Below are 24,787 nucleotides of genomic sequence, written 5' to 3'. Positions count from 1 at the left end.
GGGAAAAAATAAGAGAGAGAAAGAGAAAAGGAGGGAGAAAGACGAAAGAATAAAATAAATGCGATATAAATAATGAAAGACGCGAGAGCGTAATAATAAATGAATGAAATAAATCTCAAATTGACGTGGAAACGAAAAGAATAAACAATACGCGGCGCGTTGTGTACTTCGTTCGAAGATGAAGTCTGATTCGAAAAGGGTAAAGTCGGATGAGTTATCGGACGGGATAAAAGAGAACGTAGATGAGAAAAAAAGACAGAGAGAGAGAGAGTGAGAGAGAGAGGGGGGGGGAGGAGAAAGATAGTGTGTCCGAAACGCATTAGTTACACGTACATACATAATATACAGTATAGTAGGTACATCTGCCCGAAGGTAATAATAACGAGGGAAGGTGCAACACATTCAAGTCAGTCAGTCAGACTGACTTTCTCATAGAAATCCTCGCGTAAGCTTCTCTTGAATACGTAGAAACTGTATTAGGTATAATTCTGAGTTAGAGGGAGGGCCGAGCATGGCTAATGCGCGATCTGGTACAGCAATTAAGCTTCCGTGTTTTCTGCCAAGTAATAAGTGAGCTGCTGTTTCTAGAAGCGAACGCCCTACTCCCCCCTCCCCCTCTCCCCTCACCCCACCCCTCATTCCACCCCTGCATCCTCCCTCTCCGTGCACTCTTCTTCTCTCTACGATTTACCAAGAGTTAGAAAAAAAAAAATAACAAATCTATACAAAGATGCTATGAATTTTCTAACAAAGTCATTATTTCACGAGATACGAGAATTGTTTTAACTTGATTTTACTCTTTTTTTTATATATACTTTTACATTATTTTATTGATAATCTTGATATTGTGTGTATTTATATTAATTATATTTTGTTTTTTTTTTCTTTTTCTTTATAAAAGATTACGAGTTGAAATGATATTTGAATTAACGATTGATATAAGAGAATTTGTATAAATACTGAAAAGAGTAAGAAGTAAAGATTACTACGGTAAGAAAATCTGGAACGGAAATACGGCAATTGCAATATTATACTCGATTTTTCTTTTTCTTTTTTTTTTATCGTTCTTGGCTTTCCGCTTCCTTTGACTGTTTAATTATGATGCATTGTACACGAATCCTATAATCCTAAAAGATTCCCTCTATATACGTCTATCCTGAATCGTTGAATAAAAAAGATAATTGAAAAAAAATGATCGGTTGTTTTTAGATTTAAAATTCTTATGAAAATATAATAAATGTAATAAGTTAATTACGATAATATCGTTTACATATATTATATATTGAAATATCTACAAACAAAACGAGACAGAGAGAGAGTGCGTGTGCGTGATGGTATGGTGGTGGTGTGTGTAGTTCCATTATATTATATTTACAATATTTTTCATTCACATTGGATATTCGTGCGGATTGTGGATCTCTCTTTTGTAAGTTTGCGATGTTGGTAACGACAATGGGGATTATTATTCGCGGCCACTTCCTGAATCCACAGAAACACTCCGCCGCGGCCTGTAAATTATATTTCAAGTTTCCCCCCCCCTCCCCACCCGTCCACCCCCTTTTTCTTCAACTCGCTCACAAAGTAAAACACGATTCACGATACTTCTACAGTAACAAGAACAACAAAAACAACAACAACAACAACAATAACGGAACGCACACACAGGGGAAGAATCATCTCTTTTGTCGATGTTCATATAGAATTGATGACCATTGACATGCAAACGCCCAATTATTATTTCCTCTTTTACAAAGAACCTCGCGATGTTCTTTGTGTAAATAAAGTATAGCGCGTAGCGAGTAGTATACGTTTCTTATTCGAGAATGCCCAACCCTTCTTTACCCTTCTTACCCTCCTCCTCACCTTCCTCCTTCTCATCCTCCTTCTTTGCACACGTCAGCTTCCCTTTTCTTGAGTTATGATCAACGAGTTCTCAAAAAGCATATCTAAGTATTATTCTTGTTTCTTGTCTTATTCTTATTCTTATTCTTATTCTTCTTATTTTTATTCTCGATACATGTTGGTATATAATAAAATAAAATTCTTACAAAGACGTAACTACCGTAGGTATTATCTTTTGATACTACCAGTAAAAGGTTCTTCTCACTTATTTCCCAAAAGTGTTTGTACTCGAATGAGGTAAAAGTCGTCATATTTGATGACTATGCTTCGAGAATACATAATTGGATCTCTCATATTAGGTTGATTCATAAGTTCATTCCTTTTTTTTTTTACTTCTATTCTTTTTTCAATAATTATTTAATATATAATAATTAAATAATTTCGTAATGTAAATAAATAATTTTAATTTTTAATTTAAATAATTTCGATAATTTCGTAATCGTACAATATATATATATATATCTCTGGCATGTATAAAATAATGTAAGAAATATCAAATGAAAGCAGTGTCACGGAAATAATACAGTTTTACATAATTGGATCTCTCATATTAGGTTGATTCATAAGTTCATTCCTTTTTTTTTACTTCTATTCTTTTTTCAATAATTATTTAATATATAATTAAATAATTTCGTTATTTAAATAAATAATTTTAATTTTTAATTTAAATAATTTCGATAATTTCGTAATCGTACAATATATATATATATATCTCTGGCATGTATAAAATAATGTAAGAAATATCAAATGAAAGCAGTGTCACGGAAATAATACAGTTTTACATAATTGGATCTCTCATATTAGGTTGATTCATAAGTTCATTCCTTTTTTTTTTTACTTCTATTCTTTTTTCAATAATTATTTAATATATAATAATTAAATAATTTCGTAATGTAAATAAATAATTTTAATTTTTAATTTAAATAATTTCGATAATTTCGTAATCGTACAATGTATGTATATATATATATATATCTCTGGCATGTATAAAATAATGTAAGAAATATCAAATGAAAGCAATGTCAGAGAAATAATACAGTTTTACGTTGTTAGTTATGCCTCATATAATATTCAATTATGGAGAGATATTCTTTATCCTTCTCTCTTCTATTTCTATGTTTTATCTTACGTTTCTACGATATTACCCCCCCATGAAATATTTATTTTTTACTTATAACTATCTAACATGAAACAAAAACTAAAATAAATATAAATAAGAATAAAATGATTAAAAGTGACTGATTTAAAAAAGAAAATTAAATTATTTTTGTTTCTTCGCAGGGATAAAAATGAAACGTGAAGATGCATTCGACTCTGGCACAGATTGTCCAAAGACAATTATCGGAAGGGTCATTGTTGTTCTCTCTTAATTTCGTAAGGAATAAAAAAAGGGGGCGGATGTGGGTGGAAGAAGGACACATATACATATATATATATATATAAATAAATAAAAAGAATAAGGGTTATCTGCTACGCGGATAAAAAGTCGTGGAATGTTTTATCGGTCATTAAACTAATTAGATTACCAGTATTGCAGCGGTCAGCTATAAATTAGCGTTCCGCTCGTTTACGACCGGCTTTGAGCCTTCGACCGAGCCTGCTTGCGGTTTGAAGCTGTGTTTTTGGCATGAATAGCTTATATCATTAGAAAGGTATAATTCTCTCTCTCTCTCTGTTTATTCCTCTTCCTCTCTTTCTTTCAAATTTTCAATAATACCTTCTATAGGGATTATAATACACATAATCTTAAATAACACGCTTGCTTCTTGACTTTTTCTTTTTTTTAATCATACCAAAACCTGATTGGTCAAGACACAGTTTGACGATTTAACTTTTTCAAGGATACTGACACACATACACGTATTATATTAATACATATACGAAATATACTTATTTCTTAAAAAGAGATATAGAATTGGTAATATAATATCAATGAACGAATTCAATGATTCGTTCTCGTTTAAAACGAGTACTTTTAGATATATTAAACAACACGAATAAATGTTATAAACTAAATAGGCGATGAAAGTTTAGTGGTAAACGATAATAGAAATAAAAATTAGTCTTCTAATAAAAGGAGTCTATCATTAGATCGTTTATGGATTTTCCGAGGGTAGAATGACTGGAGAATGTGTACCCACCCGTGGTCGAGGTGCGAAGGAACAATTTCGAGAGGTGTGAAAAGTGAAGGGCCCCCCAGGTGCTCGACTGACTCTCCACTAATCGCGGGCAGGCGGAAAACAAGCGTGATGAGTTGCTGGTTCCCCGGGTCCCAATTGGGATTGCAAGAAAAAGAAGATGAAAAAAGGAAAGAAGGAAAGAAGAAAAGAAGAAAAGGAATAAAGTAAAAAGAAGCCAAGAGAGAGAGCAACAGGTACTCTCGCTTGATAAATGTACCGCCCTTGGTAAGCGTCAGAAGACTCGTAGAATGCCGTTAACAAAGATGATAACGACATTAATAAAAAATGAATCCTTCCTCGAGAGAACTCGATGATTTCTTTTTTCCCTTTTTTTTTTCTTCTTCTTTTTTTTGATCGTTGCATTCGACTTTGACGAATTACCATTGAGAATACTACCGATGAAATTTTAATTCAAATTTATTATTTGTTATACGCGTTTGTCTCTAGATTTATTATTATTATTATTATACGAGAGTACTCTTATTTTTTATCGCGTATATAATATACATAATATTAATTTTTATATTACAATACGTCCACGTATTAATTGCAATCGTATAAGAAGAAATATAACAAACAAAAATAAAAAAAGGAAGCTTTGAATAATTTTTCATTTAAATGGAAAACATTTTTTTTTAGAAATTAATAAAATAAAAATAAATAAAATAAGAGAACTTAGGACAATCGGAAAGATCCTTAGAACAAAAAGGGATAACAGAAAAGAACAAACTATCGTACAAATTTATTATTTTTTCCCCATTGTTCAGGTAGACAGAGAGAAAGAGAGATAGAGAAAAAGGACGTATACCTTTACACGAACAAGTATACAGAATTATGTATTGGTAAAGGTAGCGCGAACGGTGTGCTGTAAGGTTTAGAAATAATTAATGTAAATTGCGGATAAGCACGCTACTGGTTATGCAGATGAGTTCGGCGTCGGAAGCATCCATCGTGTGTAAGTCTCCATCGTAGGTATCTCGTTGTAACCGTAAATATTTCGAGGGCTTTGCTTTTCTCTTTCCCTATCTCTCTCTCTCTCTCTCGCAAAACGATGGAAGATCTTCTTACACGCGCAACGCGTTTAGAATAACTTTATGACGCATTGCGAACAACGCGTGTCTCTCTTGTTTCTTCATATATTTACAAGTAATTAAATACTTGTCGTTATTACGACTCTTTGTACTTATATAAATACGATAATATTTTAATTAAAACGTTTACGATTCGCGTAAGAATATTTTCTTATCATTAAACGTGATCTCGAAGACGAATTGTCTTTATTAATATTTGTCTTTTATTATAATCAAATATTTGCATGCTGTAATTTCTTATAAGAAGGAGGAAAGAAAAAACAACGAAAAAAGGTAAAAAAGAAAATAAAATAAAAAAGTTCCCCTGGAAAAGACCATAATCGATGATAAATAAAGAAAGATACGAGTGTTTTATTTTTTCTTTCTTTCTTTCTTTCTTTCCGATGATCCAAATGTACGAAAGTATTATATTATATCTACCTTATATATGCATATACACTTATGATCGATGTATACCTTTTGGAAGTTGTTATTCGACCGTAGAGTTTCTATATGTCTCTCATAACAATAAGTATATATCTAACAATATAAAAGTTGTGGACAAAGGGGGAGGGGAAGGGTGAAGAAGAAAGGAAAGCGAAGAGGAAGGTAAAGAAGAGTGGAGAGGGGGTGGCCAAGGGGGAGTCCAAGGGGGAGTCCAAGGAGGAGGAGGAGGAGGAGGATGAGAGCCACCGCACTAAACAGACGTGGCGCGTATAATTTATGAATTATTATTTTGTGCTATAATGTCGGCCGCTTCACAGCCCTACGGTATGCTCGTCTCTTCGAGGAGCTTCTCTCTACGGAGAGCAGCAGATCCAGCATCTCGTCGGAAACTGTGAGATAAAGAGCACCGACATTGGCGTAATATACCATCCTTCTTATTTTTCTTACCTTCGAATAATATAATCTACATCTATTTCTCTATCGTTTTTCGAGATCTAAATCGAAATCGAATAATTTCAGTCGTCGTATTATACATTCTCTCATTATTTTTTATTTTTTTTCATCATTTACGATAATAACGTTTAATACAATTGTTCAACGATATCGAATCGTTTTATATATTTCATTGTTTCTCGTACAATCGAAATAAGAATATTAGCAATGATCGATATTTTCATCGCGTATATTAACGTTCAACTACTCTAATCGACATAAATTAAATATCGATTTATATCATCGACAATCATCATCATATTTTATCGAAGCTTGAATTTCAAACGTGTATACTTCGATGTAAGTATAATTGAATTACTCGCTAAAGGAAATTCTGTTATTTAACAATCTTCGAATCGATGTATATCGAACGCAATAAGTTCGATTGCGATCGATAAGATTGGGTAGAGATCCACCGAGAAAGACGCCATTGCGTGGATCACAGCAACGAGGCTGCTCGAAGAGAGAGGAAGAAAGGGAGAGAAAAAAAGAAAGAGAAACAGAGAGAGAGAGAAAGAAAGAGAAAGAAAGAGAGAGAAAGCAGCCAGGTAGACGAGCTTCGACCGTAGTCCGAGTCGGACTATCCTATAATTACGAGTAACTCAGCCACATTTGCGTTGATCCGACACCTTAAAGATAGCATTTAGCGGCCCCTTTCATCTCCGCGGCAAACAAACCAATTTATACCGCAGACCGCTTTGTGCACGGGCGAGGGGCGTGCCCCGCCCCGAACTACGAGTTGGGTCCATCTTTTCCTCCTTCTACCACCTTTTCTTCTTCTTCTTCTTCTTCTTCCTTCTTCCTCTTTCCCTTCTTTCTCGTGGGTATCTTCTTCCACTCTAGTAAGATCGAATATCGAATGAAGGGGGAGAATGGAGGGTGGAAGGTGGAGGGTGGATGGTGGAGGCTGCAGGGGGAGGATCGAGGGTGGAAGGTGGTAGATATCTTCGCGATCCCGACTTATTCGATTTTTCTTTTCTTTTCTTTGCAACTTTTTTCCCCTTTTTTTTATTGTTTTTTTGTTGTTTTTTTCTTATCGTTCTCGAGAAAGAGATACTATCACGGACTCGAAACAATCTCGGTAGCATCTTTTATTCCTCTCTGTGGTTTTTTTTTGTGATTTCTTTGATAAGCAAATCGTTGACAAAATTCATAAAGGATTAATTAATTAGATTGATTATAAATCTATGTAGGTAAATGTATTATTAGATATATCATTATCAATTAACATCAATGATCAAAAAATAGATTTACTGATTATCGTAAGTCAAACAAGGATATATATATGTTTGTTTGATGTTTATCCCTACGAAAGAAAAACTTTTCTCTTCGTACTTTTAGTTTCACCCTTCGAACCTGACTCTTCTTCTTCTACTTCTTCTTGTTTCCTTTTATTCTACTTTTTTCTTTTGATTCTTTTTCGCACCTTTCTTTTCACCGTGGCCAAACATGCTCCATTGCAGCCCTCCTGTCCTTCAAACGGAGTCCGAGATCGCGTGACTAATGACGGCCCTCGGGAAGACTTCTAAGTAGACGATCCCAGGGGTTATATATACTCCTATACACATTGCTCCGCGATTCTTCAGCTTGTATAAACAAACTATTCGTATTCTATATGCTTCGTTTATTCTCTACATTGATACTACCCGGAATATCCAGATTTTGCATGCATTTCATTCCCACTGTTCGTTCATTTTCAATTAGCTACAATTTACTACTCCCGTCGATATATTTGTTTTTCATCGCAAATGATACAGCAATGATTTCGAAGAGATCGCAAATAATTTGAAAGCAAATTAATTGATGGAATATATAATTTGTTGTTTTTAAATACGAAAGCAAACAAGTTATATCCCTGAATTGAATATAATAATATTACCGTTTTCCTTTAGAGAATAGCAATATACAAAACCTAAAACCAATAAAGAAGAATTGTAACATTTCGAAGGAGATTCAAAGATCGTTACGTGAATGAAACTACCGATCGACGAGGACTATTCGTAGATCTATTGAACACCGTTCCGTGAAACGAACTATGAAGATTCTAAAAAAGAAACGAGAGAGAGAGAGAAAGAGAAACGGTTTACAGAGATTCTCGATTTTGCGATGGACAAAGGATGGACTCCCGTTTGGAAGGGCGCTGTCAGAAGCGTGACGAGGACGATTCGTTTTCGATGTAGCTGGGAAAAGAACTGTTGGCGGGCTCGTCGTAATTCGTTACGAACAATACAAGAAGTCGATCTACGTGTAACGTTTCTCCGATCGTCGGTGGTGGTCGAGAACGAAGCAAGTAAATTGAACGAGCACGAGATACGCGAAAGAAAGCGGCGTCACGCGCCGAATTTCGAATCGATTACCCCGAGCACAGCCACCAACCACCACCGATCGAGGGATCGATCCGGGACGAAGTTGCTCGAATAAAACAGTTCGATGGGTAAAAGAACGAGATGATAGATCGGTTAAAACTAGGCGAGTACTCTTTCTAATCCCTCCAAACGAATTCTCGTTTACCTGACTCCGAGCCTTGCCACCGCCACCACCACCACCTCCCATCTGCCGTTTAACTGTTTTTAATGGTTTTTTTTTTTCCGAACCCGATCGTTCGACGAACGTGCTTCGATCCTTTTAATTTGATAAAAAACAGAAGGAAAGAAATATATACGTGCCCGAAGCAGCTAGCTAGCTAGCTATTCGATTCCTCTATTCGAGTTCTTTAATACGACCGGCGCGATTTCATCGACGTTTAAACGATTAAACCGCGTTTATTGCGTAACCTTTTCTTTTTTTTCCCCTTACTACTTGTCTACGATGTAAAATAAATATAATTTAATTCCAATGTGCAATATTATTTACTCTAAACATTGTATCATGTATTGTTTTTATCATAGATAATTATTACTTTTTCCTAACACCGTTTTTATTATTTATTTAACGTTTTATTCGACCAATCGAAATAAAGGATTTTTATTCTTTTTCCAAAAGATGACCCTTCCTAATCGAACAGCGAGATGATCGTTCATCCACGGATTGACCAACCCATACCGAACCTCGTAGCCTGATGTTTAGGTTGTTTGATTTGCCGGTGAAAAAGCGCTCTGTAATTATCACGCCTGGCGTGTACACTTGCCCAGGTGTCTTCCTATCTGATTTGAGAATCGCACGAGTGATATTGCGGTCTCGATATTGCCATCCATTCATTGGAGGCACCGTCAAAATTAAAACGATGCTATTGAGAACAAAAAAACAAGTAGAAAAAGAAGAAGAAGAAGAAGCAGTTATAATTATTAAGACAATTTGTCCAATTTTCATCTTAATATCAAATTCTATACTTTGACTTCTTGTTTTCAAACTATGATTGATGATAGACATTTTGAGAAATATATTTGTAGAATATTTATCATATTAAAATACGATAAAAAGAAAATAGTAAATTAATGTTTTATATCTTTGTTGTTATCTTTGGTGAAAAAAAAAAAAGTAACATTAAGCTTAAATATTTTCTCTCATTTTTTCTTTCTCTCTTCTTCTTCTTCTTCTTCTTCTTCTTCTCCTTTAAGCCGTTGATATTAATTCGCATTAACGTCATTACCTTCCTCCTGCCATCTTTACGACGGATACATTCGCTTAACTCCGCACCGCACCGCACCGTTTCATCCTCGAATGTTTTATTAAGCCTCGGCAACTCTTTGTAAATCATGACAGCGTGTAGTTAAGTGATTGCCCCTGGCGATACCTCTACATACATATTGTTTTTCAATAATTTATATACGTCTTATCTCGACGTATATTATACATACAACTTCTGCCTAACGACTTTTCTCATCTTTAATTATTGTATTATTTCAGAATTGTGTGGAAGAAACATTGTTCTCGCCTAATCGACAATTCGTTAATACGAAATTATTCCAAAGAATTAGTTGTATTTAAAAAATCGTTTTAAAACTTCTCGACCAACTCTATCATAAATATGTAATATTTTTAATCGAATAAAGCAATCTAATTGTGTTCTATCCGCGTAGATCTCATTCTTATTTGTTTTATTATATTTTTATTATACCTATCATTATTGCGATCTATTCGTATAGGAACATTATGAAAAAATGAAGATAATAATTTTGTAATATACATACACATAGGTGAGGAGGTAACTAATTGTAAGAAAATATAATTTAATCCCCTTCAATGTTCTTTCTTGATCTTGACTTCGTTTAAATGACACGATCTTGATAATTTAAAGATCGCAAAGTTCACTTGTCTGTCTTTCCTCATTAAAGAACATAAGCAACTAAGTGCGTTATGCTTCGTATACACATTTAATGATACTTTTAATTATGATGTACATATCCGACGCTTCGTTTCTTCTTGTTTATGTATGTATACTGAAATTAATTAAACAAAGCTTTCTTTTCTGTTTATATTGCGCGCTTTCCAAGTAGTAGCCCACACCAATCATCGATTAGTATCTCTTGCTTGCTTCATTAATGCAAGAGAAATTACTAATCTACTACTGAAAGTCTTCCTAACGAAGGGAACTTCGAAGGATGTTTTTTTCTTTTTTTTTTACATTGTAAAATTATCTTGCCTAGGTGCCACGATTCCTTAAATAAATGAGAACCCTTTTAAATATGCTAGATATATATCTTCTAGTGCGACTCGAAGATATAAATTATAAAAATTGTCAAGATCTAAGATATATTTCGTGTAATATAAAATAAAATGATAATATATACTATAAAAAGAGTAAAAAAAAAGAAAAAAAAAAAACTAATACCATTAGACATCTACACTTTCGTAGATTACCTCTTATCGCGATTTCTAAATACATTATTCCTAGATAATTAAAATCTCGTACAATCACTCATCTCATTATCAATGAGAGATAATACACATTTACATATATTACTTCCAAACATTCATACTCTCACATTCATTCCGTCTCTCTGTGTGTATATTATCGAATAAAAATCAAATAAAAATATGACAATTATCTTAAGTAAAGATAATGAAAACTTTGGACACTTTTATACACATAATATTATCTCGAATCTGTCACTGACTGATAAACCTGGCTTTAAATGAATCGTCGTTCCTTTCATCGCACTAATATTCGAACGTCTACCGGTGGCAGTAGTGGTCGGTTGCTCGACCGACTCCGATATCCACTAAGATCGGATCGAAAATCGCAAAGTTGGGATCCGATGGAAATTCGACGAGAGCTTGTGTCCGTTCCTAGCTCGGAGATATGATCTTGCGAGGAGAGGAGGTGCCTTGCCTCGCGCGCGACTGATCGAAGCCTTAGAATTAGATTCTTCGCTTGAGATTACGGAGAGCTCGCCGGAGAGTCTCTTCGACTGCGGTGGTGGACGAGGAGGAGGAAGAGAAGGTGGAAGAAGGAGCAAAAGGACGAGAAAAAGATAGAGGTAGCGAGAGTCAAACTACGAGGAAGAAAGAGAAGATACATAAGTGCATGTAGGTGTAGGGTACGAGAGAGAGAGAGAGAGAGATAACAAAATGCCATGATGCGTATACGAGAGAGAAGAAAGATGGAAGGGAGTCGAGAGAAGGATGGGAGAGGGCCCCGAGTGAGAGAGAACGGGCCAAAGGTGTTTTTCGGGGCGTGGCGAAGCCCAGCATGATTACCACAAGGATCGGTCAGCGGTGAGAGTTCAAAGCATCAAAGGAGTCCCGACCAGCGAGAAATTGCTTAGGATTCATTCGGGCTCCGATACCGGCGTACGCTTTTCTTCTTCTTCTTCTTCTTCTTCTATTTTTTCCCTTTTCTCCATCCTTCTCATTCTCATCCTCTTTCTCTTACACGTCTTCTTCTTCTTCTTCTTCTTCTTCTTCTTTAACGTTCAGAGCCAACAGCATCGTTGTTGCTCTACGTCGTAAACGTGCACCCTTCGATTTCTCGACTTTGCTGCTCCTTGCATCGGTTCAAGTGAGAAAGAGAGAGAGAGAGAGAGGGATGTGGTATACTCAAGTAGCGTGTTCCGCAACGATCGGATGTATATCGCAGAGAATAATCGTGGTAAAGGGGCGTACAACGTAAAGGAGCCTCTGATGGACCTTGCGATGATAGATTCTTTAAGATTTTCGGAGAACCCTTCGACCAATTCCTAAGACTTACAATTCGTCCAAGAATAGTTAGATTTTCTTACCACTTATACAGATATTTAAACTGTTTAAAGAATGTACGAAATATAACTGACTAACGAGCTTCCTGTAACGATCCTTTAAATCTGAACATTTCGAGTAATCGAATTAATTGTAAAATATATCAGATAAAAAGCAACAATATTGCCTTACGTCAGAGCTGTATCATAAGAGAATGAAAAAGAAGTGACGAAAACTTTGTATCTCTTTCGTCGACAAAAATCAACGTTTTGTTTTCTCGACAAACCTTTGCCTAATTTACCTTTCATAATCACGTAATCGATATCTACGAAAAACGATGAAGAAAGTATAAGATTGGAAGGAAAATGATAAGAAAAGAAGGTGAAAGTTTTCTACCGGTGGTCAGGTTTATTCGTCCGAAAAAAACAAAAGGAAATAAAATAAATTAGCAAAAGATAAAAGAGAAAAAAGAAAATAAGGAAGAGAGAGAAAGAGAAAGAACGTCGACCGGCTGAATCCGAAAAAAAATTTCGTCGGACTTCTTTTTGATCGATCATTCGGTCGTTAAAAAGTTCTCGGTACGAAGAAGAGAGAGACTATGTTGAGATTCTATACTCCGCCCAAGCGAAGTCTCTTTCGTTAGGAAAAGAAACGGTAGGAACGACGGCACGTACCATCATCATTTTTTGTTCGCTAACTGAAACTGACTTTCTGCGTGAGCAATGGGCGGATCCTGACGAATAGCAAGGAAGGAAGGAAGGAAGGAAGGAAGGAAGGAAGGAAAGAATAAGGAAGGACAGGACACGACGACGGTCAAACGGAGACAAGCGGACTCCTGAAATGGACTCGTGAATAACGCGTTAATGGCCGCTCCTAATCGAAAACACTCCTGCTATGACTTCCATCACACGCAAGAGCTTTTCGTTTTGTTTTATTTCTCCGGTACCCGCACTTTTACGCGTTTCGCGCATATCATTAGGATAATGACAAAAAACTGGCGAGAAATTTCTTCGACCTAAATCCTCATTGACAACTTTTTACAAGTCTGTTGTTTTCTTTTTTATTCTTTTTCTTTCCTTTTCCTTTTTTTATCATTCTATTATTTCCTATTATCGTCGTATTACTCGATCTATAAAAAGATTAAGATTCGTCATTTCGACGGATGTCTCTCTGATGCGCACTGCTAATATTAAAAATAGTCTATTGAAGTAGAGTTTTTTTTTACGTAAGTTTCCGTTTACGTAAGATTATGTGCATAGTTTTGTCGTAAACGCCTATCGCAAATAGTTATACATACGCGTACGTATTTTTATGCTCATGTTTGCTACAATAATGTAACTACTTTGAAAAGATTACTTTTGCACTCGCAAATAGTGACGCAGGGATGTCATTTTTCTTCCATAATTTACAACGGTCCTAGTATCGATAAAATTTTATGCTTCTATTGAAAATACCTATCGCTTATTTATAATCCTAATATTTCTTTATCTCTCGACATTCAGTGTTTTTTTTTTCTATATATTTTTATTACTTTTTAAACATACATAATGACTTTTTTCTATTTATAATACGCCCAAGAAGAATATTAAATAATTTCATTAAAACTTTACGTCACGTTAGTCAATTTTCGAGAAGCGCGAATTGAATTCTTTGAAAAAAAAAAAAAAAATAAATTCACCCTATCCGGTAGTTTCGATATTAATTAACACAACGCATTTCCGTACTTAGTGATTCTTTGACAGAGGTCAATTAACATATCAAGCAATAGCCGCACGCGATCTCTTGCTACTCGAATAGGTAGAATATATTGTGTCGAACGATCATCTCGTATTATTCGCAGACACGTAAAAGAAAATAAGGAAATCCTTTAATTTTCTCGATTATTTGAATACTCGTTCCTTTCGAACAAAATGTGAATCGCGTTATTCTACGTTACGGAAGCTACAACCAAAGTAATTATCATAGAATAGACTCTACTTCGAAATAGACTCTTTGACCGTGTACAACTGATCTGATTAATTACTTATTCTTCCATCGAATTGCAGCTTAATATCTTCGAAACCTCCCCCTTTCTTTCTTTATTTCTTTCTTTCTTTCTCTCTCTCTCTCTTTCTCTTTATCTTCTTTTTTCTCATACCCGACGCTTCTTTTTTATAACAACCAACTCATTTTACGGTCATTCTTTTCAAGACAGCGGATTTATGATATCGGAGTTGGGCCTGTTGTACTTACCAAGAGTTTTAGGTAAGGATAATAAAAGGGCGGCCCTTCGGTAGGGCCGAAGAAAGAAAGAGATAGACAGCGAAGGATCGGTAAAGTCCTCGGTAAGGAGAGAATAAGGAAGGAAAGGAGGAACGAATGTGATGGACGGTGGCCGATCAGCGCCGTCAAAATAATGATCAGCGTAAATAATAAGCCTCGTTATAATTCTAGATTCTTCTTCTTTTTATTCCTCTTTCATACTTGTTTTTTCTTCTCTTGTAGACGTTAAACCCCCTCCGTTCCTTCCCCCTTCTCGCTTCTCTTACTTTTTATTTCATTTCTTTTATCACGTTCCTTTTTCAATGGCAAGCAAAAGCTAATAATAAAGAAATAAAATCATTTCTTGTTTAGATAAATGATATTCAACGCTGATTTTCTCCCACACGTTAGACACGTAACGTTACTTATCGAATTTCCTATTGAAGATTGATATTTTACGAATATTGTTATAGATTTTACTTTCCTCGTTATTAATTTTATAATTCGATAAAAAGTATCGGTATAAAAAATGATATTAATAAATAAACATCGAATGAAGTTAATTGTTGGAATAAGCATAGCTCGTAATGATTTACATGGACCACCCTGTTTATATAAATTCGTATATACACATGTTTCATGGCAGAAAGATAGAAGATCATCTTAACGTAACATAGAATTTATTTGTGTCTATGTGTCGTGCGAGCAAAGCGTGGCGAAGAATATATAGGTATACGTGGAAGGGTGTCCATAGTCCATTATATTCGAATTACAGACTTGTTTAGGGTAACATTGTATAGATTGAGGCCGTGTTTTGGTCCCATTCCCCCCACTACGACAACCCCCAATGGTGTTACGTCGAGGGGTTTGCGACCCCTTGTCGTCGTCATCGTGCTTGTCGTCAATGCTTCCATTCTAAGCAAAGCAAAATCCTGCGGTGCATATTGCGGTTGCCTTTTACGGGATGGGGCCAGAACAAATCGGCTAGCGAATCGAGCGGTTACATTTAAAATAAATTGCCCGCGCGATCCCTATTCGTCATCGGTCGAGCGAAACGCGACTTTTACGCATCGTCAAAGATCACCGTGTGGATGAATCGTCCATCGTTTTTTCTCTATTCTTTTTTTTTAATCCCATCTATCGCTTCCCTCCTAATGCTGCAGAGATATGCAAGGTACGCGGCAGCATATTTTTTTTTTTTCTCTATTGTTTATATTATTTGTTATTATATTACTATAAATAATAAATATATATTATAACGATTTTTGTTTTTTTTCAAAGTTGCATTAAAAGTGTATCATAATAAAAAGTACATAAACGAGAGATAGAAATAATACGAAGAAGGTAGACGAGTTAAAAATGTGTTTAACGTTCAACGCGATACGATATTCCTTTCTAATTTTCTCTCGATAGATCATTCTCGTGCGCGTGTATGCGTGTGTGTATGCGCGTGTGTGTGTTATTTTAAAGACCAACGATATAATAGTTTCTACCCTTGAAGAAAAATTGCGCTCGTACCTTCGTCTCGTAGTTTTACGGCGAAAAGTTACACCGCGTTCGTTGATTGAATATCGTATTGCTGTTCTTTGACGAGAGGCCGCGTGCGCTCGCGCACAGCAGCTTTCTCTCTACGACGATGGGACAGCACGGTATTAACGAAAAATACGTATGTGTATGTAGGAGTCCTGCAAACCGCGACGGAAAGCTACAGCGTACACAAAGAGCGCATTAGCCCTGGCCATAAAATAAAATAGCTGAGAGAGAAAGAGAGAGCCCATTTCAGTTGGTTCGTACCTACGTACACGCACACGCACACGCACACGCACGCACGCACACGCACGCGCGCGTTTGTATAAGAGCACAGGCGAAGGGAGAATACAACGCGAGGTGCACTTCGTATTGCCTCGAACGTTACGAGTCGACTTATTTACACGAGAATAGGAGGTAGAAGGTAGAAGGTCGACCATTACGTGGGGTAAACGATGTCAGCCATTTTGTGAACGCAATGTCCGTGACGGCGCGTATTCACCTGTACTGATACACTGTGGGGCCATTTCGCGGAAAAGACAATTAATCTTCTACTTAAGTAATCTTCTCTTCATTTTCATTGTTTCGTAAATGTACACATGTACCTATTTATTTGCACACAATAAGAGAACACAACATTTCGTCAACGAGATCGTGACATTACTTTTCTACACGTAATAATTAAAAGTCAGTAATAATAATGCAAGGTAGAAGATTCGTACTATACGTCGACAAGCTTGTAGCAGTAAGAACAGCGCGTTCATCTTTGCTGAATAAAAGAGAGATTGCAAGAGAGGAGGACAAAGTCAGGATCAAAGCGTGGTATTAATCATCGAATGAGTTACGATTGTTAAGGGGGAAAAAAGAAAGAAAGCTCCTTCATTATTACTCGAGAACTGAAGAGAAAGAGAAAGAGAAAGAGAAGGAGAGAGAGAGAGAGAGAGAGAGAGAGAAAAGCTTCCTTCTCAAGTTTAAACGGATATCCGTGTTAAGAAAGGGTCAAATTGATTGAAAACGTACAAGTTGGGTCGTTACGGGAGTTTTTTAAAACCAGTACTAATGAGGATCGAAAAGAAAAAGTCGAGTCATCGAAGATGAATCTCGCGGTAGGTAGACCTTCCTTCTTTTGCGAGGAAAAAGAAAAGGGGGGATCGAGTATTATATATATAAAGAGAAAGAGAGAAAAGGAAAAGAACAAGGGGTTCGCTCGGACAAGCTTTTATTATTTCTTCGGGCATTGTTATTCATTCTCCTCGGTGTCGGAGCGCTAAGAGCGTAAGCTTGTCACGGCGAAGAGTCCCGCGAACCACCCTCCGTGCTCTCCTTCTGATCCTGCCGAGAAAGCGCTGTGTTTGCAGAATTCATTGAATCATTGCCATTCCGGACGCGAAGGCACCGGGCATGCAGGCAGCAGCTTCGCCCACGCCGGTGAGCGCAATTTTTCAATTGTGATTTCCGCCAGTAGACTAGAAAAGCAAAGGTGGGGTTGAAGAGTGTTACCGCGAGGATGCTTGGAATGGGAGGGATGAGGGTTGGGGGTGAGCTTGGATCGCGTGCACGTCGAGGGGGGATGAGTTTCGGCCGATCAAACTGCCAGGGTGGTAGTGGTAGCCGTGGTAGAGGAGCAAGAGCAGCACCAGAAGGAGGAGGAGGAGGTGGAGGAGGAGCAGGAGGAAGAGGAGGAGGGTAAATGGGGAGACCGCTACGAGCCCGATGAATAATGCCCTTCGCGAAAATTGCCACGGAGGCAAGTGTAAGAGGGGTTGCTACTAGCGAGAGAATGTGTGCACGAGAGCAAGGGGAGGAGGAAGAGGAGGAAGAAGAGGAGGAGGAGGAGAAAGGTGGCTGGGATCAAAACCATTTTGATTTCATCTTTCGGAATAACGCCAAGTTTTAATTATCCCTCGATTACGTGCCGAACGGCCTGTGCGAAGTCATCGGACGGATAAATTAAGTAACTTTTCGATCGGTGCTGATGGCGGCTACATAGAAATAGGGTTGAAGTTTCTCGTTCGAGAATAGTTGAAGAATATATAGGTAAATAATGAGACTATTATACGTTTAAAAATAAACGATTATTTTCATTGGTATGAAAAATCGTCGGCGAATAATTAAAAAGTAATACGAAAATATAGAATACTTTTTTTAGTACAATAACATTTAATTTTAATCCACGGTTATGAAGTAACATAAAGTTCATCGTAAAAGCAAGCAAATCGTTTTCAAGCTATTTTAGTGACTTTCTAGTAATTTTCGCGGCGTTCGAAAAACATCATAACGTCTCGGCGAATTCCGCTCTCACTTCGCACACAGTAATTCGTTTTTATAATAATCGGGAAAGACTCGAAGAAGCATGCAGCGTGAATAGGTATTAGTGAAAAAATATGCCAGGCTGCTTGGTTAATACATCCTCGAATAGATATTAGTTTATAGCATTGAGAAGCTAATGCCCAAGCATAGTATTAGTGGGTAATTGAATGCAATGGTAGAAGCTTTAGTCTCGTTATTAGGAATAGGCGCACATACATTCGTTTGCTCATTCGTTGTGCAGCAAAGAAAGGAAATGTCCGTCGTAGATGTATAATTAAAGCGAGATGAATGCTAAGCAGAGGAAAACATAGTACTGAAGTCTATGAACTGGACGCATACACCCGATTAACAACATTCGAAGATTTTATATATATGTACACGGCGATTCATAAATAAATATCTTTATGTTAAAAGAGATGAATTTAACTGCAAAAAGAAAACAAAAGTGCAATTTATTAAACGAGCGTAGTCGCATAATCGAAAGTACCACGGTTTTTAAGTTTATAGGCAATTTTTAAGAAATACCGTAAATATGTTTTTTATTAGTATTCTGATTTTACTAAAGCTTCCTTACTTTTCTGCACCACAAAGTTGCAACAGTAAGCAATGAGAAATAGAGAAGTCAGACGCGATGTTGTTTCCCATGCCAGCGAAAAAGAAAGAATCTTCCTAACGGAAAGTCAAGCGTATGTATATATATATGTATATACACATATACGTCGAGTGAGTGCAACGATCCTGAAGTATACAATTTCCCAAGATATTACTATTCCTAACTACTTTAAGACTTTTTATTTTCAGCTCTTAACTCCTTTAAATCCTTTCTTTTATTATTAGGTATGTAAAACAGCGAAGAAAAAAAAACTCACGACTAACGATAGCAACGAGATCATAATGATGTATGTATATCATGTGTACCTAATAAATATATATATATATATATACCTAAACAAAACGAATGCACACGAATATTCATGCATCACGAAAAATGTTATCGTATTGACGATGTCAAAATGTATTTTAATGATTTAGATGCCACCCCCATGGTGTTGTATAGACTGTAATGTACCGGTTTGTTAAATTTGAAAGATGTAATAGATCACAAGACGATGAATCGACCACGTATTCTCTATACCTCGTCGAGATTTCCCACATAATATTGCCATACCATAGCGTAGAAGAGAGAAAGAGATAGAGATAGAAGGAGGGTAAATGTGTGCGCGCCCTATCCACCCTCTTTTTGAGTGTTTCGAATGCGAATGTAATATTCGCGTACCATTAACCCCAAACATGTGTAGGGCATAATCGTTTCGTGGCCCCTACGAACTTCTAACTGATCCGAGTCGACTATATATGATCATTATTGTTCTTTATTATTATTATTATTATTATTAGTATTATTATTATTATTATTTAGGGAGCTGGAATTTTGGCTAAAAAGGCATCACGTTTATCCATGATATACAAGCTCGATGTCGCGTAAAACGTGGACACGAAACTTTCCAAACTCTTTTACTACAATGGCGAATTTAAACACGATTTAACAATTTAAGCTGGTACCTACACGCCAACGGTTTCTCTCTTTTCTGCTTTACATTTGAAATGCATGTTCTTGCGTGGGACTTATTTAAAATAAAATAAATTCAATAAAATGTGTGTAACATTTTGTTTGGCTAAAAAAGAAAAATAAAAGAAAAAGAAAAGTAGTAATATAATGATAAAAATATTTATAAAAAAGAAAAAATGAGATGAAACATTATAGATAGTGCGCGTACCAGTTGAAATTATTTTGCTCGAATAATACAGTTAAGATAAATGCTCGACGTAATTCTAACATGTGAGTTCGCGTAAACTTTTAAAGTACAATATCATAGCGTTCGATGGTAAGGATGGCGAGTTTCTGAAATCATTGTCAAACCTTTAACTAAGCGTCAAGTACTTGTCAGACGTTAATGATCGTCGAAGACAATGCCGAGGTAGTCGGTAACGAATGGTTAGAGTTTAACAGCCCGATCAAAGTTTCTTGCAACATAACATTAAGGGAGGGGTTGCTCGAATCGATCCGCTTTTGTTCTTCCACGGGGTATATCTATACCAGGAACTTATGGACAGGAGTACCATCTACCAACCTTACGTTGAATATCAATTATTCGAATCGAGACTTTGTCAGTACACGGATACTCAAATGCTCCGATATTCAAACGTAATAGGTTAAGAGTATCCGTAAATAGACTCAAGGGATGGTCAAATACACGCACGAATATAGGTATTCTATTATTTAACGATCCTATGGTAGCAAGCACGCTTATTTTATTTTTTGTTCCACTCGAATATCTTATCTCGTTGTAACGTCATAACCATTGTAAAAAAACTACAGACGATTATAATCGATAAATCTTCAAAATAGCATCTAGACGAAATATTCCTTGTTATCTATTTGACAGTCCTCTTTAATGTCTAACATATTTCATGAAATATTTATAATATAGCGAAATTCTAACGAATTTTAGTAACCGACGTTTTTGATAAATTATTTCCGTATTTGTTTGATTCACTTGTTATAAATAATGCATTCAAGTTAAACCCGTTAAATATATAATAAAGATAATATACTAATGTATTTATTTTTAGATTGTTTTCATTCTAAACACGCTATACCAATAATTTTCAAGAAAAAATCTAATAAGCGTAACTGTGTAAGATTTTAAGTGACACTCACTGTATTTAAAAAAGAAAAAATAAGAAAAAATAAGAAAAATAGAAAATAACACACATTCGCGTAAATTTCTTGAAATCCCTTTACTGTCAGATAGATAACAGGCAAAGCAAGTAGGCACGCTTGAAGCGTGCGCGCGCGCGCGCAGATGCTGTCGCTTCTCTTCCGTAATCTGGCTCGACCAATCATGCTATGGGAAGCCTCGTTGATCCCGCCCCCTTGACGAGACCTCTGCTTGTTCCTACCCCTTTTCATTCTCTCTCTTTCTCTCTCTTTCCTCCTCTTCCCTCTTTCTCTCTCTCTCTTTCTTTCTATCGCTATATATCTGCCCCTTTCGCAATTTAAACAAATCACTGCCGTTATTACGCTTCGCAAAGTATACACGAGTATCAATAACTTTGTCACGGTCTAACATAAGATATATATCTACTTACGAGCACAAACCATCGAACATATCAAATATTATGCCGTACGAGTGATTTCTTTTTTTTTCTTTCGTTTCTTTTTTAAATTGAATTTCTCGCTAAGAAATGAACGCGGTCGAGGAGAAAAATCGGATATGCTCCAATGATTTTACTCTTTGTATTAGAAAGATTTCTGTTTACTTCGATGCAAGTGTGTTAGTTAGATGGAGTCTAAGATAGAATTTATTTTTTGATCATTAATTTATTTTAGTGGATGTGTATCTCATTTTATTTTCTTTCGCGTGAAGATTTTAATGAAAGTTACTCTTTAGAATAATATATAAGATATAAATAAAAGTAAATGACAATGTTAATTAAAAAACCGAAAAGTATAAATTATCGACTGTTGTTGTCTGTAATTCATGAATTGAATTATTCAATATTAAATCGTCTACGTCCACCATCTTAATATTCAACTATAAGGATTCAAGAAAAAGTACCGAATAAAACATCGAATATTCATTTGAAAGTACAAGAGATAAGAGTTCCATTTTAGTTCGAGTAGGAAAAAGAAATTTGAAATATCTTTTTAGAAAAGTAGTTGGTACGTTTAACGAGGATCATAATGATCGCATCGATACGAGAAAGTACTTAAAAGTGGAGTCACTTGGTGGGTCATTCAGATGGCTATCGTGAGAAAATAAATAAAATAAAGGCGGCATGCGAAGAGGTATATTATGCAGAAGCGTCATTAATTGAATGTGCAAGGAAAAGGAAAGGGAGGAAAAAGAGAAAAAAGAAAAAGAAGAAGAAGAAAAAGGAAAAGAGAGGGCAAACTGTTAGGAGAGTCTCAAACGTGGTTGTCACGCGACCGAAGGAAAGCCTCGAAAAGAAATAAAAGGAACTCGACGTGTTCCTTTAAACCACCAGCTGAACTCCAAGTTAAACGTGTTCGATGACAAATGGCTTTACCCTATTAAACGAGCCACCTTTCTGGTTTATCCAATATCACGAGAATTTTGAAATCTTTCAACACTCACTAATCTAACCCATCGCATCGATTTGATCGATCAATCGTATTAATTAAACATGCAAACGTACTGGACATTTAATTATCTTGATATTTATGTCAAATATTTTTGATAAGATAGTCCTTAATTAATATATCGAATAAAAAAAAACCGAAGGGTTGAAGATCCCTAATCGAAAATCTAAATTTTGTTATTTGCTAAAATATCGCAATGTTAAAGTATATTATTACGAAGAGAACATTTACCAGAGAAACGCAACTATTAATTAAATGAATTTAATCTATGAAACAAGAAGACCTATCCTAAACTAATAAAATATACGACAGAATATATAATTTTCATAAGTTATTCCAAAGAAGGAATTATTCGTGTGTTCGTTAATAATTTATTTAAATTATTACAACCAGTAACTCGTGCCGATTAGGATCTTTCATCCTCGACATGATTGAGCACTGGAGGGACTTTAAATTTTTTCACTCACTGCGTAAGAAGTTCTACGATGGCTCCAAAACACTCCTACTTCGTAGCAAGCATTATAGTCTGACGATCGAAGAGTTCCTCCATTTGCTATCGATCCATCGTAGATCCACCGTAGATCCATCGAAGAATTCATTCCACATCTTTGGAGAGGGAAGACAATCCATGGTCATATCTGTAAAATAAAATAGAAATAAACGATAAGTTATCTGAAATACAATCAAAAATCGTATAAAAAAGAAATCGAATAAAATGTAAATTAAAATGAATACTTACAATGCATTCCAATCGGATGAAACTCAATTGCATCATGGCGATGCACCTCGCGTGAATCTAAAAACGCGGTATAACGAAAATAAGAAACTATAGATGAGTTTCTTATCGCGAAACCGAAATTTTATTATACGACGAACAACACTGATTCTAATTCGCGTATGATTTTAATTTATTATGCGCCCGATCACTGATTCTACAACTGTTTCCAAAGACTGCTTTGCACGCAGTCAATGCAAGTAAAAAAATCTTCATTGATGCACTGACTCTAATACGCGAACAGTCTGTGCGACTGTTTAAAGATAAAAATATAACTTTACTCGAACAAACTCTAATGCAATTACTGCTTTGGTCGCAGTTAATTTAATATGAAAAATTTCTAATACAATCGCGTAACACGAACGAATTGAAATGAGCGAACGAACGTGCTTCTAATCCGTGATTTTAATTATATTCAATCGATACAACACTCCCGTATATTGCTTCGCGCACGATTGCAATCTGAAACAGAAATAAAAAACAATACTATTAATATCATTACTATTATTGAAAACTATTAGAATATTTTTGGAATTATTGAATAAAAAAATATACTCACTTCGAATCTTCATTGATGAATGCACGATGGGTCTCCTACCCTTAAGATGACGATGACAATGCACTAACACTGATTCTACAACTGCATGTAATGCAGTTAATTCAATTAATACTGGATTTACGGATTGAACCAATTTAACTCATTTCAAATTTTTTTACTATATATATATAAAACTTAAATATTATTTTTTTAAAATATATGTTGATTTTTAATGCTATAATGAAATATACGTAAATATTAATTCTTCTTCTTTATCTATTTCTTCATTCACAAAATATTTATAAGCTTTTAAAAAATAGTGAACAAAACATTCGTAAATTCAGTGTTAAACGAATTTCCAAATGAATTTAATTAATAAAATGTGAATACACTTTAACGAATTGCACTATTCCAACGATGATCTGAAACAGAAATAAAAACAAGATTATATACATCATTGTTATAAAAACATTATTATAATTATTGAGAAAATGTTTAATATAAAAATTAATTTACCTTTTTCCTTCAGTGATGAATGCCCGATGGGTCTCCTACCCTTAGGATGACGATGAGCACACGTTTAAACCGAATAAAAGAAACTTACGGAGTTTCTTTACCCGAAAAAAACGAAACTTTTACAAACGGCGAACAACACTGACTTTACTTTTCGACTTTTTTATATTTTATTTTCACGATACAACACACGAGTACCTCATTGCCTACGCGCTCGATTGCAATGATGTTCTGAAACAGAAAAAGAAAAACAACAATTAATATCATATAATAAAAAACCATTGAAATTATCATAGAAATGTTTGATAGAAAAATATACTTACTTTTAGTCTTCATTGATGACTGCAGGATGGGTATCCTACCCTTAAGATGACGATGATTAAAATAAAATTAAATAAAAAAATCTAGAAAGCTGAAACATACTAAAGATTATATTAGAATATTTCTTGTGAATGCAATTTCATACAAAGTATATAATGTTAGTAAAAATATGAATCGAAAATCTTTTAA

This window comes from Polistes fuscatus, unplaced genomic scaffold (assembly GCF_010416935.1).
Source record: "Polistes fuscatus isolate 324 unplaced genomic scaffold, CU_Pfus_HIC Scaffold9, whole genome shotgun sequence".
NCBI lineage: Eukaryota > Metazoa > Arthropoda > Insecta > Hymenoptera > Vespidae > Polistes > Polistes fuscatus.
The sequence above is the reverse complement of the archived record's forward strand: the minus strand, read 5'-3'. Positions refer to the sequence as shown.